Source organism: Triturus cristatus, unplaced genomic scaffold (genome assembly GCF_964204655.1).
Source record: "Triturus cristatus unplaced genomic scaffold, aTriCri1.1 SCAFFOLD_749, whole genome shotgun sequence".
NCBI classification, from domain to species: Eukaryota; Metazoa; Chordata; class Amphibia; order Caudata; family Salamandridae; genus Triturus; species Triturus cristatus.
This window is the reverse complement of record NW_028188050.1, coordinates 15,629-25,451: the sequence shown is the minus strand read 5'-3', so window position 1 is coordinate 25,451 and position 9,823 is coordinate 15,629. Positions and strand designations below refer to the sequence as shown.

Sequence of the window (9,823 nt, the reverse complement as noted above, 5' to 3'; positions counted from 1 at the left end):
AAAGCCTACAGCACCTGGTATTCCCAGGCGGTCTCCCATCCAGGTACTAACCAGGCCCGACCCTGCTTAACTTCTGAGATCAGACGAGATCAGGTGCTTTCAGGGTGGTATGGCCGTAGGCCCTAGCACTTCTGACTTTGGAGCTCTTGGCTTTACTCATTCGTCTTCAGGGCTAGCCTAGGAAACGAGACAAACCACCCTCATTCACCTAAAGCGAAAGAAAAAAAATACCAAAAAGCCTACAGCACCTGGTATTCCCAGGCGGTCTCCCATCCAGGTACTAACCAGGCCCGACCCTGCTTAACTTCTGAGATCAGACGAGATCAGGTGCTTTCAGGGTGGTATGGCCGTAGGCCCTAGCACTTCTGACTTTGGAGCTCTTGGCTTTACTCATTCGTCTTCAGGGCTAGCCTAGGAAACGAGACAAACCACCCTCATTCACCTAAAGCGAAAGAAAAAAAATACCAAAAAGCCTACAGCACCTGGTATTCCCAGGCGGTCTCCCATCCAGGTACTAACCAGGCCCGACCCTGCTTAACTTCTGAGATCAGACGAGATCAGGTGCTTTCAGGGTGGTATGGCCGTAGGCCCTAGCACTTCTGACTTTGGAGCTCTTGGCTTTACTCATTCGTCTTCAGGGCTAGCCTAGGAAACGAGACAAACCACCCTCATTCACCTAAAGCGAAAGAAAAAAAATACCAAAAAGCCTACAGCACCTGGTATTCCCAGGCGGTCTCCCATCCAGGTACTAACCAGGCCCGACCCTGCTTAACTTCTGAGATCAGACGAGATCAGGTGCTTTCAGGGTGGTATGGCCGTAGGCCCTAGCACTTCTGACTTTGGAGCTCTTGGCTTTACTCATTCGTCTTCAGGGCTAGCCTAGGAAACGAGACAAACCACCCTCATTCACCTAAAGCGAAAGAAAAAAAATACCAAAAAGCCTACAGCACCTGGTATTCCCAGGCGGTCTCCCATCCAGGTACTAACCAGGCCCGACCCTGCTTAACTTCTGAGATCAGACGAGATCAGGTGCTTTCAGGGTGGTATGGCCGTAGGCCCTAGCACTTCTGACTTTGGAGCTCTTGGCTTTACTCATTCGTCTTCAGGGCTAGCCTAGGAAACGAGACAAACCACCCTCATTCACCTAAAGCGAAAGAAAAAAAATACCAAAAAGCCTACAGCACCTGGTATTCCCAGGCGGTCTCCCATCCAGGTACTAACCAGGCCCGACCCTGCTTAACTTCTGAGATCAGACGAGATCAGGTGCTTTCAGGGTGGTATGGCCGTAGGCCCTAGCACTTCTGACTTTGGAGCTCTTGGCTTTACTCATTCGTCTTCAGGGCTAGCCTAGGAAACGAGACAAACCACCCTCATTCACCTAAAGCGAAAGAAAAAAAATACCAAAAAGCCTACAGCACCTGGTATTCCCAGGCGGTCTCCCATCCAGGTACTAACCAGGCCCGACCCTGCTTAACTTCTGAGATCAGACGAGATCAGGTGCTTTCAGGGTGGTATGGCCGTAGGCCCTAGCACTTCTGACTTTGGAGCTCTTGGCTTTACTCATTCGTCTTCAGGGCTAGCCTAGGAAACGAGACAAACCACCCTCATTCACCTAAAGCGAAAGAAAAAAAATACCAAAAAGCCTACAGCACCTGGTATTCCCAGGCGGTCTCCCATCCAGGTACTAACCAGGCCCGACCCTGCTTAACTTCTGAGATCAGACGAGATCAGGTGCTTTCAGGGTGGTATGGCCGTAGGCCCTAGCACTTCTGACTTTGGAGCTCTTGGCTTTACTCATTCGTCTTCAGGGCTAGCCTAGGAAACGAGACAAACCACCCTCATTCACCTAAAGCGAAAGAAAAAAAATACCAAAAAGCCTACAGCACCTGGTATTCCCAGGCGGTCTCCCATCCAGGTACTAACCAGGCCCGACCCTGCTTAACTTCTGAGATCAGACGAGATCAGGTGCTTTCAGGGTGGTATGGCCGTAGGCCCTAGCACTTCTGACTTTGGAGCTCTTGGCTTTACTCATTCGTCTTCAGGGCTAGCCTAGGAAACGAGACAAACCACCCTCATTCACCTAAAGCGAAAGAAAAAAAATACCAAAAAGCCTACAGCACCTGGTATTCCCAGGCGGTCTCCCATCCAGGTACTAACCAGGCCCGACCCTGCTTAACTTCTGAGATCAGACGAGATCAGGTGCTTTCAGGGTGGTATGGCCGTAGGCCCTAGCACTTCTGACTTTGGAGCTCTTGGCTTTACTCATTCGTCTTCAGGGCTAGCCTAGGAAACGAGACAAACCACCCTCATTCACCTAAAGCGAAAGAAAAAAAATACCAAAAAGCCTACAGCACCTGGTATTCCCAGGCGGTCTCCCATCCAGGTACTAACCAGGCCCGACCCTGCTTAACTTCTGAGATCAGACGAGATCAGGTGCTTTCAGGGTGGTATGGCCGTAGGCCCTAGCACTTCTGACTTTGGAGCTCTTGGCTTTACTCATTCGTCTTCAGGGCTAGCCTAGGAAACGAGACAAACCACCCTCATTCACCTAAAGCGAAAGAAAAAAAATACCAAAAAGCCTACAGCACCTGGTATTCCCAGGCGGTCTCCCATCCAGGTACTAACCAGGCCCGACCCTGCTTAACTTCTGAGATCAGACGAGATCAGGTGCTTTCAGGGTGGTATGGCCGTAGGCCCTAGCACTTCTGACTTTGGAGCTCTTGGCTTTACTCATTCGTCTTCAGGGCTAGCCTAGGAAACGAGACAAACCACCCTCATTCACCTAAAGCGAAAGAAAAAAAATACCAAAAAGCCTACAGCACCTGGTATTCCCAGGCGGTCTCCCATCCAGGTACTAACCAGGCCCGACCCTGCTTAACTTCTGAGATCAGACGAGATCAGGTGCTTTCAGGGTGGTATGGCCGTAGGCCCTAGCACTTCTGACTTTGGAGCTCTTGGCTTTACTCATTCGTCTTCAGGGCTAGCCTAGGAAACGAGACAAACCACCCTCATTCACCTAAAGCGAAAGAAAAAAAATACCAAAAAGCCTACAGCACCTGGTATTCCCAGGCGGTCTCCCATCCAGGTACTAACCAGGCCCGACCCTGCTTAACTTCTGAGATCAGACGAGATCAGGTGCTTTCAGGGTGGTATGGCCGTAGGCCCTAGCACTTCTGACTTTGGAGCTCTTGGCTTTACTCATTCGTCTTCAGGGCTAGCCTAGGAAACGAGACAAACCACCCTCATTCACCTAAAGCGAAAGAAAAAAAATACCAAAAAGCCTACAGCACCTGGTATTCCCAGGCGGTCTCCCATCCAGGTACTAACCAGGCCCGACCCTGCTTAACTTCTGAGATCAGACGAGATCAGGTGCTTTCAGGGTGGTATGGCCGTAGGCCCTAGCACTTCTGACTTTGGAGCTCTTGGCTTTACTCATTCGTCTTCAGGGCTAGCCTAGGAAACGAGACAAACCACCCTCATTCACCTAAAGCGAAAGAAAAAAAATACCAAAAAGCCTACAGCACCTGGTATTCCCAGGCGGTCTCCCATCCAGGTACTAACCAGGCCCGACCCTGCTTAACTTCTGAGATCAGACGAGATCAGGTGCTTTCAGGGTGGTATGGCCGTAGGCCCTAGCACTTCTGACTTTGGAGCTCTTGGCTTTACTCATTCGTCTTCAGGGCTAGCCTAGGAAACGAGACAAACCACCCTCATTCACCTAAAGCGAAAGAAAAAAAATACCAAAAAGCCTACAGCACCTGGTATTCCCAGGCGGTCTCCCATCCAGGTACTAACCAGGCCCGACCCTGCTTAACTTCTGAGATCAGACGAGATCAGGTGCTTTCAGGGTGGTATGGCCGTAGGCCCTAGCACTTCTGACTTTGGAGCTCTTGGCTTTACTCATTCGTCTTCAGGGCTAGCCTAGGAAACGAGACAAACCACCCTCATTCACCTAAAGCGAAAGAAAAAAAATACCAAAAAGCCTACAGCACCTGGTATTCCCAGGCGGTCTCCCATCCAGGTACTAACCAGGCCCGACCCTGCTTAACTTCTGAGATCAGACGAGATCAGGTGCTTTCAGGGTGGTATGGCCGTAGGCCCTAGCACTTCTGACTTTGGAGCTCTTGGCTTTACTCATTCGTCTTCAGGGCTAGCCTAGGAAACGAGACAAACCACCCTCATTCACCTAAAGCGAAAGAAAAAAAATACCAAAAAGCCTACAGCACCTGGTATTCCCAGGCGGTCTCCCATCCAGGTACTAACCAGGCCCGACCCTGCTTAACTTCTGAGATCAGACGAGATCAGGTGCTTTCAGGGTGGTATGGCCGTAGGCCCTAGCACTTCTGACTTTGGAGCTCTTGGCTTTACTCATTCGTCTTCAGGGCTTTCAGGGTGGTATGGCGTAGGCCTAGCCATTTGACTTTGGAGGCTCTTGGCTTTACTCATTCGTCTTCAGGGCTGCCTAGGAACGAGACAACCACCCTCCTTCACCTCAAAACAACAACCCAGCACCTGGTAATTCCCCTGCGGTCTCATCAGGTCTACCAGGCCAGACCCTGCTTACTTCTGAGATCAGACGAGATCAGGTGCTCGCCGTAGGCCTAGCATTCTGACTTTGGAGTCTCTCTGGCTTACTCATTGTCTTCTGTACCTGAAACAGACAAACACCCATCACTAAAGCGAAAGAAAAAAAATACCAAAAAGCCTACAGCACCTGGTATTACAGGCGGTCTCCCACCAGGTACTAACCAGGCCCGACCCTGATTAATTCTGAGGTCAGAGAGATAAGGTGCTTCAGGGTGGTATGGCCGTAGGCCCTAGCACTTCTGACTTTGGAGCTCTTGGCTTTACTCATTGTCTTCAGGGCTAGCCTTAGGGCACGAGAACAAACACCCTCCTTCACTAAAGCGAAAGAAAAAAAATACCAAAAGCCTACAGCACCTGGTATTCCCAGGCGGTTCCATCCAGGTACTAACAGCCCGACCTGCTTAACATCTCTGAGTCAGATGATTTCAGGGTGGTATGGCCGTAGGCCCTAGCACTTCTGACTTTGGAGCTCTTGGCTTTACTCATTCGTCTTCAGGGCTAGCCTAAGGAAACGAGACAAACCACCCTCATTTACCTAAAGCGAAAGAAAAAAAATACCAAAAAGCCTACAGCACATGGTATTCCCAGGCGGTCTCCCATCCAGGTACTAACCAGGCCCGACCCTGCTTAACTTCTGAGATCAGACGAGATCAGGTGCTTTCAGGGTGGTATGGCCGTAGGCCCTAGCACTTCTGACTTTGGAGCTCTTGGCTTTACTCATTCGTCTTCAGGGCTAGCCTAGGAAACGAGACAAACCACCCTCATTCACCTAAAGCGAAAGAAAAAAAATACCAAAAAGCCTACAGCACCTGGTATTCCCAGGCGGTCTCCCATCCAGGTACTAACCAGGCCCGACCCTGCTTAACTTCTGAGATCAGACGAGATCAGGTGCTTTCAGGGTGGTATGGCCGTAGGCCCTAGCACTTCTGACTTTGGAGCTCTTGGCTTTACTCATTCGTCTTCAGGGCTAGCCTAGGAAACGAGACAAACCACCCTCATTCACCTAAAGCGAAAGAAAAAAAATACCAAAAAGCCTACAGCACCTGGTATTCCCAGGCGGTCTCCCATCCAGGTACTAACCAGGCCCGACCCTGCTTAACTTCTGAGATCAGACGAGATCAGGTGCTTTCAGGGTGGTATGGCCGTAGGCCCTAGCACTTCTGACTTTGGAGCTCTTGGCTTTACTCATTCGTCTTCAGGGCTAGCCTAGGAAACGAGACAAACCACCCTCATTCACCTAAAGCGAAAGAAAAAAAATACCAAAAAGCCTACAGCACCTGGTATTCCCAGGCGGTCTCCCATCCAGGTACTAACCAGGCCCGACCCTGCTTAACTTCTGAGATCAGACGAGATCAGGTGCTTTCAGGGTGGTATGGCCGTAGGCCCTAGCACTTCTGACTTTGGAGCTCTTGGCTTTACTCATTCGTCTTCAGGGCTAGCCTAGGAAACGAGACAAACCACCCTCATTCACCTAAAGCGAAAGAAAAAAAATACCAAAAAGCCTACAGCACCTGGTATTCCCAGGCGGTCTCCCATCCAGGTACTAACCAGGCCCGACCCTGCTTAACTTCTGAGATCAGACGAGATCAGGTGCTTTCAGGGTGGTATGGCCGTAGGCCCTAGCACTTCTGACTTTGGAGCTCTTGGCTTTACTCATTCGTCTTCAGGGCTAGCCTAGGAAACGAGACAAACCACCCTCATTCACCTAAAGCGAAAGAAAAAAAATACCAAAAAGCCTACAGCACCTGGTATTCCCAGGCGGTCTCCCATCCAGGTACTAACCAGGCCCGACCCTGCTTAACTTCTGAGATCAGACGAGATCAGGTGCTTTCAGGGTGGTATGGCCGTAGGCCCTAGCACTTCTGACTTTGGAGCTCTTGGCTTTACTCATTCGTCTTCAGGGCTAGCCTAGGAAACGAGACAAACCACCCTCATTCACCTAAAGCGAAAGAAAAAAAATACCAAAAAGCCTACAGCACCTGGTATTCCCAGGCGGTCTCCCATCCAGGTACTAACCAGGCCCGACCCTGCTTAACTTCTGAGATCAGACGAGATCAGGTGCTTTCAGGGTGGTATGGCCGTAGGCCCTAGCACTTCTGACTTTGGAGCTCTTGGCTTTACTCATTCGTCTTCAGGGCTAGCCTAGGAAACGAGACAAACCACCCTCATTCACCTAAAGCGAAAGAAAAAAAATACCAAAAAGCCTACAGCACCTGGTATTCCCAGGCGGTCTCCCATCCAGGTACTAACCAGGCCCGACCCTGCTTAACTTCTGAGATCAGACGAGATCAGGTGCTTTCAGGGTGGTATGGCCGTAGGCCCTAGCACTTCTGACTTTGGAGCTCTTGGCTTTACTCATTCGTCTTCAGGGCTAGCCTAGGAAACGAGACAAACCACCCTCATTCACCTAAAGCGAAAGAAAAAAAATACCAAAAAGCCTACAGCACCTGGTATTCCCAGGCGGTCTCCCATCCAGGTACTAACCAGGCCCGACCCTGCTTAACTTCTGAGATCAGACGAGATCAGGTGCTTTCAGGGTGGTATGGCCGTAGGCCCTAGCACTTCTGACTTTGGAGCTCTTGGCTTTACTCATTCGTCTTCAGGGCTAGCCTAGGAAACGAGACAAACCACCCTCATTCACCTAAAGCGAAAGAAAAAAAATACCAAAAAGCCTACAGCACCTGGTATTCCCAGGCGGTCTCCCATCCAGGTACTAACCAGGCCCGACCCTGCTTAACTTCTGAGATCAGACGAGATCAGGTGCTTTCAGGGTGGTATGGCCGTAGGCCCTAGCACTTCTGACTTTGGAGCTCTTGGCTTTACTCATTCGTCTTCAGGGCTAGCCTAGGAAACGAGACAAACCACCCTCATTCACCTAAAGCGAAAGAAAAAAAATACCAAAAAGCCTACAGCACCTGGTATTCCCAGGCGGTCTCCCATCCAGGTACTAACCAGGCCCGACCCTGCTTAACTTCTGAGATCAGACGAGATCAGGTGCTTTCAGGGTGGTATGGCCGTAGGCCCTAGCACTTCTGACTTTGGAGCTCTTGGCTTTACTCATTCGTCTTCAGGGCTAGCCTAGGAAACGAGACAAACCACCCTCATTCACCTAAAGCGAAAGAAAAAAAATACCAAAAAGCCTACAGCACCTGGTATTCCCAGGCGGTCTCCCATCCAGGTACTAACCAGGCCCGACCCTGCTTAACTTCTGAGATCAGACGAGATCAGGTGCTTTCAGGGTGGTATGGCCGTAGGCCCTAGCACTTCTGACTTTGGAGCTCTTGGCTTTACTCATTCGTCTTCAGGGCTAGCCTAGGAAACGAGACAAACCACCCTCATTCACCTAAAGCGAAAGAAAAAAAATACCAAAAAGCCTACAGCACCTGGTATTCCCAGGCGGTCTCCCATCCAGGTACTAACCAGGCCCGACCCTGCTTAACTTCTGAGATCAGACGAGATCAGGTGCTTTCAGGGTGGTATGGCCGTAGGCCCTAGCACTTCTGACTTTGGAGCTCTTGGCTTTACTCATTCGTCTTCAGGGCTAGCCTAGGAAACGAGACAAACCACCCTCATTCACCTAAAGCGAAAGAAAAAAAATACCAAAAAGCCTACAGCACCTGGTATTCCCAGGCGGTCTCCCATCCAGGTACTAACCAGGCCCGACCCTGCTTAACTTCTGAGATCAGACGAGATCAGGTGCTTTCAGGGTGGTATGGCCGTAGGCCCTAGCACTTCTGACTTTGGAGCTCTTGGCTTTACTCATTCGTCTTCAGGGCTAGCCTAGGAAACGAGACAAACCACCCTCATTCACCTAAAGCGAAAGAAAAAAAATACCAAAAAGCCTACAGCACCTGGTATTCCCAGGCGGTCTCCCATCCAGGTACTAACCAGGCCCGACCCTGCTTAACTTCTGAGATCAGACGAGATCAGGTGCTTTCAGGGTGGTATGGCCGTAGGCCCTAGCACTTCTGACTTTGGAGCTCTTGGCTTTACTCATTCGTCTTCAGGGCTAGCCTAGGAAACGAGACAAACCACCCTCATTCACCTAAAGCGAAAGAAAAAAAATACCAAAAAGCCTACAGCACCTGGTATTCCCAGGCGGTCTCCCATCCAGGTACTAACCAGGCCCGACCCTGCTTAACTTCTGAGATCAGACGAGATCAGGTGCTTTCAGGGTGGTATGGCCGTAGGCCCTAGCACTTCTGACTTTGGAGCTCTTGGCTTTACTCATTCGTCTTCAGGGCTAGCCTAGGAAACGAGACAAACCACCCTCATTCACCTAAAGCGAAAGAAAAAAAATACCAAAAAGCCTACAGCACCTGGTATTCCCAGGCGGTCTCCCATCCAGGTACTAACCAGGCCCGACCCTGCTTAACTTCTGAGATCAGACGAGATCAGGTGCTTTCAGGGTGGTATGGCCGTAGGCCCTAGCACTTCTGACTTTGGAGCTCTTGGCTTTACTCATTCGTCTTCAGGGCTAGCCTAGGAAACGAGACAAACCACCCTCATTCACCTAAAGCGAAAGAAAAAAAATACCAAAAAGCCTACAGCACCTGGTATTCCCAGGCGGTCTCCCATCCAGGTACTAACCAGGCCCGACCCTGCTTAACTTCTGAGATCAGACGAGATCAGGTGCTTTCAGGGTGGTATGGCCGTAGGCCCTAGCACTTCTGACTTTGGAGCTCTTGGCTTTACTCATTCGTCTTCAGGGCTAGCCTAGGAAACGAGACAAACCACCCTCATTCACCTAAAGCGAAAGAAAAAAAATACCAAAAAGCCTACAGCACCTGGTATTCCCAGGCGGTCTCCCATCCAGGTACTAACCAGGCCCGACCCTGCTTAACTTCTGAGATCAGACGAGATCAGGTGCTTTCAGGGTGGTATGGCCGTAGGCCCTAGCACTTCTGACTTTGGAGCTCTTGGCTTTACTCATTCGTCTTCAGGGCTAGCCTAGGAAACGAGACAAACCACCCTCATTCACCTAAAGCGAAAGAAAAAAAATACCAAAAAGCCTACAGCACCTGGTATTCCCAGGCGGTCTCCCATCCAGGTACTAACCAGGCCCGACCCTGCTTAACTTCTGAGATCAGACGAGATCAGGTGCTTTCAGGGTGGTATGGCCGTAGGCCCTAGCACTTCTGACTTTGGAGCTCTTGGCTTTACTCATTCGTCTTCAGGGCTAGCCTAGGAAACGAGACAAACCACCCTCATTCACCTAAAGCGAAAGAAAAAAAAT

At 50.4% G+C, this 9,823-nt stretch overlaps 39 non-coding genes across 39 annotated transcripts; all 39 read right to left on the bottom strand.

Moving 5' to 3' along the window:
- Positions 1 to 2: 2 nt before the first annotated feature.
- Positions 3 to 121, bottom strand: LOC146769721 (5S ribosomal RNA). Its single transcript, XR_014975793.1, has one exon. It is a non-coding gene; the product is annotated as a 5S ribosomal RNA (ribosomal RNA).
- A 115-nt stretch (positions 122 to 236) lies between these two features.
- Positions 237 to 355, bottom strand: LOC146769720 (5S ribosomal RNA). The gene has a single exon (XR_014975792.1). It is a non-coding gene; the product is annotated as a 5S ribosomal RNA (ribosomal RNA).
- A 115-nt stretch (positions 356 to 470) lies between these two features.
- On the bottom strand, positions 471 to 589 carry LOC146769719 (5S ribosomal RNA). The gene has a single exon (XR_014975791.1). It is a non-coding gene; the product is annotated as a 5S ribosomal RNA (ribosomal RNA).
- Positions 590 to 704: 115 nt separating this feature from the next.
- Positions 705 to 823, bottom strand: LOC146769718 (5S ribosomal RNA). The gene has a single exon (XR_014975789.1). It is a non-coding gene; the product is annotated as a 5S ribosomal RNA (ribosomal RNA).
- Positions 824 to 938: 115 nt separating this feature from the next.
- On the bottom strand, positions 939 to 1,057 carry LOC146769717 (5S ribosomal RNA). The gene has a single exon (XR_014975788.1). It is a non-coding gene; the product is annotated as a 5S ribosomal RNA (ribosomal RNA).
- Positions 1,058 to 1,172: 115 nt separating this feature from the next.
- LOC146769716 (5S ribosomal RNA) lies at positions 1,173 to 1,291 on the bottom strand. Its single transcript, XR_014975787.1, has one exon. It is a non-coding gene; the product is annotated as a 5S ribosomal RNA (ribosomal RNA).
- Positions 1,292 to 1,406: 115 nt separating this feature from the next.
- Positions 1,407 to 1,525, bottom strand: LOC146769715 (5S ribosomal RNA). The gene has a single exon (XR_014975786.1). It is a non-coding gene; the product is annotated as a 5S ribosomal RNA (ribosomal RNA).
- Positions 1,526 to 1,640: 115 nt separating this feature from the next.
- On the bottom strand, positions 1,641 to 1,759 carry LOC146769714 (5S ribosomal RNA). The gene has a single exon (XR_014975785.1). It is a non-coding gene; the product is annotated as a 5S ribosomal RNA (ribosomal RNA).
- A 115-nt stretch (positions 1,760 to 1,874) lies between these two features.
- LOC146769713 (5S ribosomal RNA) lies at positions 1,875 to 1,993 on the bottom strand. The gene has a single exon (XR_014975784.1). It is a non-coding gene; the product is annotated as a 5S ribosomal RNA (ribosomal RNA).
- A 115-nt stretch (positions 1,994 to 2,108) lies between these two features.
- LOC146769712 (5S ribosomal RNA) lies at positions 2,109 to 2,227 on the bottom strand. The gene has a single exon (XR_014975783.1). It is a non-coding gene; the product is annotated as a 5S ribosomal RNA (ribosomal RNA).
- A 115-nt stretch (positions 2,228 to 2,342) lies between these two features.
- Positions 2,343 to 2,461, bottom strand: LOC146769711 (5S ribosomal RNA). The gene has a single exon (XR_014975782.1). It is a non-coding gene; the product is annotated as a 5S ribosomal RNA (ribosomal RNA).
- A 115-nt stretch (positions 2,462 to 2,576) lies between these two features.
- LOC146769710 (5S ribosomal RNA) lies at positions 2,577 to 2,695 on the bottom strand. Its single transcript, XR_014975781.1, has one exon. It is a non-coding gene; the product is annotated as a 5S ribosomal RNA (ribosomal RNA).
- A 115-nt stretch (positions 2,696 to 2,810) lies between these two features.
- LOC146769709 (5S ribosomal RNA) lies at positions 2,811 to 2,929 on the bottom strand. Its single transcript, XR_014975780.1, has one exon. It is a non-coding gene; the product is annotated as a 5S ribosomal RNA (ribosomal RNA).
- Positions 2,930 to 3,044: 115 nt separating this feature from the next.
- On the bottom strand, positions 3,045 to 3,163 carry LOC146769708 (5S ribosomal RNA). The gene has a single exon (XR_014975778.1). It is a non-coding gene; the product is annotated as a 5S ribosomal RNA (ribosomal RNA).
- A 115-nt stretch (positions 3,164 to 3,278) lies between these two features.
- Positions 3,279 to 3,397, bottom strand: LOC146769707 (5S ribosomal RNA). Its single transcript, XR_014975777.1, has one exon. It is a non-coding gene; the product is annotated as a 5S ribosomal RNA (ribosomal RNA).
- Positions 3,398 to 3,512: 115 nt separating this feature from the next.
- Positions 3,513 to 3,631, bottom strand: LOC146769706 (5S ribosomal RNA). The gene has a single exon (XR_014975776.1). It is a non-coding gene; the product is annotated as a 5S ribosomal RNA (ribosomal RNA).
- Positions 3,632 to 3,746: 115 nt separating this feature from the next.
- Positions 3,747 to 3,865, bottom strand: LOC146769705 (5S ribosomal RNA). The gene has a single exon (XR_014975775.1). It is a non-coding gene; the product is annotated as a 5S ribosomal RNA (ribosomal RNA).
- A 115-nt stretch (positions 3,866 to 3,980) lies between these two features.
- LOC146769704 (5S ribosomal RNA) lies at positions 3,981 to 4,099 on the bottom strand. The gene has a single exon (XR_014975774.1). It is a non-coding gene; the product is annotated as a 5S ribosomal RNA (ribosomal RNA).
- Positions 4,100 to 4,214: 115 nt separating this feature from the next.
- LOC146769703 (5S ribosomal RNA) lies at positions 4,215 to 4,333 on the bottom strand. Its single transcript, XR_014975773.1, has one exon. It is a non-coding gene; the product is annotated as a 5S ribosomal RNA (ribosomal RNA).
- Positions 4,334 to 5,150: 817 nt separating this feature from the next.
- LOC146769702 (5S ribosomal RNA) lies at positions 5,151 to 5,269 on the bottom strand. Its single transcript, XR_014976098.1, has one exon. It is a non-coding gene; the product is annotated as a 5S ribosomal RNA (ribosomal RNA).
- A 115-nt stretch (positions 5,270 to 5,384) lies between these two features.
- Positions 5,385 to 5,503, bottom strand: LOC146769701 (5S ribosomal RNA). Its single transcript, XR_014975772.1, has one exon. It is a non-coding gene; the product is annotated as a 5S ribosomal RNA (ribosomal RNA).
- Positions 5,504 to 5,618: 115 nt separating this feature from the next.
- Positions 5,619 to 5,737, bottom strand: LOC146769700 (5S ribosomal RNA). Its single transcript, XR_014975771.1, has one exon. It is a non-coding gene; the product is annotated as a 5S ribosomal RNA (ribosomal RNA).
- A 115-nt stretch (positions 5,738 to 5,852) lies between these two features.
- LOC146769699 (5S ribosomal RNA) lies at positions 5,853 to 5,971 on the bottom strand. The gene has a single exon (XR_014975770.1). It is a non-coding gene; the product is annotated as a 5S ribosomal RNA (ribosomal RNA).
- Positions 5,972 to 6,086: 115 nt separating this feature from the next.
- Positions 6,087 to 6,205, bottom strand: LOC146769698 (5S ribosomal RNA). The gene has a single exon (XR_014975769.1). It is a non-coding gene; the product is annotated as a 5S ribosomal RNA (ribosomal RNA).
- A 115-nt stretch (positions 6,206 to 6,320) lies between these two features.
- LOC146769697 (5S ribosomal RNA) lies at positions 6,321 to 6,439 on the bottom strand. The gene has a single exon (XR_014975767.1). It is a non-coding gene; the product is annotated as a 5S ribosomal RNA (ribosomal RNA).
- A 115-nt stretch (positions 6,440 to 6,554) lies between these two features.
- On the bottom strand, positions 6,555 to 6,673 carry LOC146769696 (5S ribosomal RNA). Its single transcript, XR_014975766.1, has one exon. It is a non-coding gene; the product is annotated as a 5S ribosomal RNA (ribosomal RNA).
- Positions 6,674 to 6,788: 115 nt separating this feature from the next.
- LOC146769695 (5S ribosomal RNA) lies at positions 6,789 to 6,907 on the bottom strand. The gene has a single exon (XR_014975765.1). It is a non-coding gene; the product is annotated as a 5S ribosomal RNA (ribosomal RNA).
- Positions 6,908 to 7,022: 115 nt separating this feature from the next.
- On the bottom strand, positions 7,023 to 7,141 carry LOC146769694 (5S ribosomal RNA). Its single transcript, XR_014975764.1, has one exon. It is a non-coding gene; the product is annotated as a 5S ribosomal RNA (ribosomal RNA).
- A 115-nt stretch (positions 7,142 to 7,256) lies between these two features.
- On the bottom strand, positions 7,257 to 7,375 carry LOC146769693 (5S ribosomal RNA). The gene has a single exon (XR_014975763.1). It is a non-coding gene; the product is annotated as a 5S ribosomal RNA (ribosomal RNA).
- Positions 7,376 to 7,490: 115 nt separating this feature from the next.
- On the bottom strand, positions 7,491 to 7,609 carry LOC146769692 (5S ribosomal RNA). The gene has a single exon (XR_014975762.1). It is a non-coding gene; the product is annotated as a 5S ribosomal RNA (ribosomal RNA).
- Positions 7,610 to 7,724: 115 nt separating this feature from the next.
- On the bottom strand, positions 7,725 to 7,843 carry LOC146769691 (5S ribosomal RNA). Its single transcript, XR_014975761.1, has one exon. It is a non-coding gene; the product is annotated as a 5S ribosomal RNA (ribosomal RNA).
- Positions 7,844 to 7,958: 115 nt separating this feature from the next.
- LOC146769690 (5S ribosomal RNA) lies at positions 7,959 to 8,077 on the bottom strand. Its single transcript, XR_014975760.1, has one exon. It is a non-coding gene; the product is annotated as a 5S ribosomal RNA (ribosomal RNA).
- A 115-nt stretch (positions 8,078 to 8,192) lies between these two features.
- Positions 8,193 to 8,311, bottom strand: LOC146769689 (5S ribosomal RNA). The gene has a single exon (XR_014975759.1). It is a non-coding gene; the product is annotated as a 5S ribosomal RNA (ribosomal RNA).
- A 115-nt stretch (positions 8,312 to 8,426) lies between these two features.
- Positions 8,427 to 8,545, bottom strand: LOC146769688 (5S ribosomal RNA). Its single transcript, XR_014975758.1, has one exon. It is a non-coding gene; the product is annotated as a 5S ribosomal RNA (ribosomal RNA).
- Positions 8,546 to 8,660: 115 nt separating this feature from the next.
- LOC146769687 (5S ribosomal RNA) lies at positions 8,661 to 8,779 on the bottom strand. Its single transcript, XR_014975756.1, has one exon. It is a non-coding gene; the product is annotated as a 5S ribosomal RNA (ribosomal RNA).
- Positions 8,780 to 8,894: 115 nt separating this feature from the next.
- LOC146769686 (5S ribosomal RNA) lies at positions 8,895 to 9,013 on the bottom strand. Its single transcript, XR_014975755.1, has one exon. It is a non-coding gene; the product is annotated as a 5S ribosomal RNA (ribosomal RNA).
- Positions 9,014 to 9,128: 115 nt separating this feature from the next.
- LOC146769685 (5S ribosomal RNA) lies at positions 9,129 to 9,247 on the bottom strand. Its single transcript, XR_014975754.1, has one exon. It is a non-coding gene; the product is annotated as a 5S ribosomal RNA (ribosomal RNA).
- Positions 9,248 to 9,362: 115 nt separating this feature from the next.
- LOC146769684 (5S ribosomal RNA) lies at positions 9,363 to 9,481 on the bottom strand. Its single transcript, XR_014975753.1, has one exon. It is a non-coding gene; the product is annotated as a 5S ribosomal RNA (ribosomal RNA).
- Positions 9,482 to 9,596: 115 nt separating this feature from the next.
- Positions 9,597 to 9,715, bottom strand: LOC146769683 (5S ribosomal RNA). Its single transcript, XR_014975752.1, has one exon. It is a non-coding gene; the product is annotated as a 5S ribosomal RNA (ribosomal RNA).
- Between the last annotated feature and the right edge of the window lie 108 nt (positions 9,716 to 9,823).